The sequence below is a fragment of the Tupaia chinensis genome, unplaced genomic scaffold, assembly GCF_000334495.1.
Source record: "Tupaia chinensis unplaced genomic scaffold, TupChi_1.0 Scaffold000226_1, whole genome shotgun sequence".
Lineage (NCBI taxonomy): Eukaryota > Metazoa > Chordata > Mammalia > Scandentia > Tupaiidae > Tupaia > Tupaia belangeri.
Window position 1 is genome coordinate 6,889,761 of NW_006159701.1, and position 4,389 is coordinate 6,894,149.

The window sequence follows — 4,389 nt, forward strand, 5'->3', positions numbered from 1 at the left end:
GGTTCTGTGGTCTGGTGCTTACTGGAGCCAGATCCCACATGGCTGACTGTAGAGTTTGAATCCTAGGGATCCAGTGGCTTGAAAAACACATCATGTGGATCCAGTGGCTTGAGAAACACATCATGTGGACAGGATGGAGAAATGGAAGAGAAGGGATTGCAGTGTGACCATATCTCGTGGAAGGTGCTTTTTCCCTCTTCCTCTGTCTCTATCTCTCTGTCTCTTTCTGGTGAGCGCACGTGTCTTCTGGCAAATTAAAAAAAAAAGGCAATACAAGCAGTCCTCCCATATCAGGACTGCGTGCAGGCAATCATGTTAATAGCAGTAGTAGTTTAAAGAGGCCTTTGCCCTGTAGAGCTCACAGCTCTTTCACATGGGACAATGACTTTGGAGTATACTTTGCACCGAAGGAAGTTCTGCCCACCCAGGTGCTTTCTCAGAGAACAGAAGTGGGAAGCAAGCTGTGAGTGATTTAGGATGAATCAAAACAAGAGATTAAATTGAGACCCAAAATGATCAGTAGTTAGAAAATAGAACAGATAGGCCTTGCAGAGGCTTTCCATGGAAAATGGGGTCCCATGGTTGGCTCCATGCCTAAGCTCATGTAAAAATTTTTGTTTGTCTTCTCTTCCCTTTTAAAAATATTCTTATTTATCTCTTCCATGAGTGAGAGAGACAGTATGAGAAAGAGAGACACATGGGGCTGGCAGGTGGTGTGGTGGTCAAAGGTGCTGGACTCCTACATGGCCAACCATGGTTCAAGTCTTGGACCTGGCAGCTTGCTTTTTCCCTTTCTCTCTCTCTCTCTGTCTGTCTCTCCCTGGTCAAATTAAAAAAAATTAGATAAAATAATTCTTGAAAAAAAAGGAAAGAGAGAGACAGAAAGACAACATCCTCAACAGGGTCTTGATGCCATGATTTGCTCCTAACTTCAGCCGGTCCCAGATCCTGGTATGTGGAAGGTCTCCGGAAAAAAACATGTGGATCAAACTTGCAGGGTGTAGCATTTTACTGCCCTGCCTCTGTCCACTCACCTTCTGCTCTTTTCAGGCATCACCCTGAACCGTCTTCTCTCTCTCATCAGCCATTGCTCTCTCAACAAGGATCATTTTCTTGTTTCTCTTACCCATCAGAGTCTAAGAGAGTGGAAATTCATTGAGCAGATCCCTCTCCAGGGACAGAATAACTCCAAAGACCGAGATGTTAGGATTTCACATTTCGGATCATCACAGTGGTTTTTTCTTTAAGTGTAATCAGTTTAGAATGGATGATTCTTCATCTCTGACTTTTATTCTGTGCTTTGAGATTGATATGTTTGTGTATCTAGGTGGGTACATATTAAGAGACTTAAGATTTTTGTGAAAAAATTAAAATACAAGTTTAAAAATTAAAAAAATGTAATTGATTTTTTAAACTTTTTTTTTTTTTTTGCTATAGGGTACATTCATAGAGTGTATATACTTGCGGGAGAGAGAGAGAGAGAGAGAGAGAGAGAGAGAGAGAGAGAGAGAGATGGAAAGTGAGAAATCATCCCCCAGGGGACATGATCATTCTGAAATCCCTTCTCCTTCATTCTCCTTTTGAGATTTTGGGTACGCACACACGAGTCCAGTGTGTTGTTCAAGTTGCTGGCTCCGGGACTAGAACTGCAAAATTGACCATGTGGGATCCAGCTACCTTAAACACCACACTACCAGCTGGGCCAATATAAGTTTATTTTAGTTCAAGAAATTTTGAAGCCCACACATGGTTTTTTTTTTTTTTTTTTGGAGAGATTTTCACTGTAGGGCGCGTGCGCTCGCCAGACAGACAGAGAGAGACATTAGAAACAGAAAGCGAGAAATCACCCCCCAGGGGGGATGGTCACGTCGCAATCCCTTCTCCTCCATTCTCCTCTTGGGATCTTGGGCACGCACGCACATGCGCCCGGCGTGAGTTTTAAGCCACCGGGTCCGGGACGCGAACCGCGGTCGACTACGTGGGAGTCCAGCGACATAGCCATTACGCTAACTGCTGGTTCCCGTAGTTTTTTATGATACACATTTTTCATAACCTTTTTGAGACCCCTTGATATTTTAAGGGATGTTTACACATATGCTTATCTGTGTATGATTTTATTTTCCTCTGTGTTCTACGATACTTAAATCAAGGTCAGTTTAGAACATTAGGCTAAAGCCGGAGGCTATTGATTATTGCACATTTGTCATTCAAGGTAATGAGAATGACATTCTTCTCTTTTGGTTTCCTGGTAAGATTTCCCAGACTTGGAAAAACCTGACTGAAGAGTTTGCCTAAGAGCCTCAGAAAATCCCAGGGATCAGGAGCACTTAGCAATGGCTAAGACTTTTCTTCCTTCTTGTTTTGCTCAGATGGAAGATCATTCTTTAAGTAAGTGTCTGCCTTACTGTTCTGTCTTACCATTTTTGGAGTCTCAGCAAGGAGAAATGAACCATTATTTGGAAAGGGGTGTGTGTAATGGTACTTATTTATAATGACTCGTAAATAGTAATTTCTGTGAGGATGAAGAGAGTATTAAAAAGTAATGAGACAGTGACTGAATGTAAAATAAATAAATACATAAAAGATTAATAAATAAAAATTTATTTCTATATACTAAAAAAAAAAATTAAAAAATAGTAACAAGAGGCCAGTAGGTGGTGTAGTGGTTAAGGGCACTGGACTTCCACATGGCCCACCACGGTTCAAGTCCCACCCCTGCCCCTTCCCCTCCATTCCTCTATGGTCAAATTAAAATAAATTAAATAAGTAAAGATAAAATAAAAATAGTTCTTTAAAAAAATAGTAATGAGAGATCCTTCCAGTGGCCATCATTGGCTACTAGAAAGCAACAGGTAGGAGAGGAAAGTCCCTCCTGAGAAGCCAATTTTGTGGCTCAGTTATCTTTCTGCTCGTAACACTGACTGCGTGATCAAGTTCGTTTCCTTTGCTGTACTTTAAGCCCAGGCTAGGCAATAAAACCAAACAGGAGCCCTCAGACCCGGATGTCAATTATGGCTCTCCCACTGACTCTCTGGGTGATCTTAGCCAAGGCTTTGACTCTGTGCTTTCTCTGCGTCTCTTTTCTTTCTGGAGAACTGTAGCATCTTTCTGCTTTAGATTGTTCACTGCTATATTTTTACATCTTGCTAGCTGCAGCTCCTGAAAGTGCCTGCCATATGCGAGACTATCAAGATACACTTGAGTCAGTGAATGTATAACGGAGTTGAGTTAAAAGATTACTGAGGTCCCTTAATTGCTCGGATATTCAGGGATCCTAGGGTAGTGTTCATTCCCCTTCTCTTCCTCTTTAGTGCTCTCTCTCCATCTATTGATTCAGTAAATAGAACGTTCACATAGTTCATACGTAAGCATACGTATAAAGAAAACCTTCCAGTCATCCAAATCTCTCAAATAAGGCAATCAATTTAGCCATGTGGGAGTCCAGTGACGTAACCGCCATCTCCTGGTCCCCATCTATACACACTTTGGCATTTGTACTTACTCACTGCCAGCATCCTCTGCAGCTCAAATGCCCCGATTTTCATCGACTCCATTTTTTATTTTGACTGATCTTCTGGCCATTGCATATTTGATACTGAGTGTGGTTTTACTCCATTTGGATCATGCTCTTCCTTCCCAGGGTTACCACTCTGGGAAACCCCATTCTCCTTAGTCATCAACACCCTGAGCTAATTACACAGTCCTTTTACTGACATTTGCCAGCTGTGATCATGAAATAGCACAGAGTTACTCCTCTTTATAAATATTTTGAAACTCCCTTTAGCTCAATGCTACTGCCATTATTACAATGGGATTACTATTACCTCTGGCCACCCCTGATCTTTTCATTGTCTCCATAGGTATGCTACTATTACTTAGGCCTGGTGTGTCATACAAGTGAAACACCTGTCCTTGTTCTCAGTTCAGAGTTTGTTTATCAATCTATGCATCATCCACCTACTCACCCATTCATCTGCCCCTCATCCATCTATCATCTATTCATGCCCTTTCCTACCCAGTCATTCTGTCATACTTTTTAAAAAAGATTATTTTTAATTATTATTATTTAAACTTTATTTATTTGCTTTAATTTGATGAGAGAGAGAGAGAGAGAGAGAGCGAGCGAGCCAGATCTGGGACTCAAACCGTGGTCAACCACATGGGAGTCTAGCACCCTTAACCACTACATCATCTGCCGGCCCTTGTCATTATGTTTTATTTCAAAAAAGATTCATAATACTATTTACAACAGCCAAAAGGTGAAAACAAACCAAGTGTCCATTGATGAATAAGTGGGTAAACAAAATGTGGTATATACTTAACTACAACTATTATTAAGTCTTAAAGAGGAAAGAAATACTTTTTTCTTAAAGAACTATTTTATTTAAC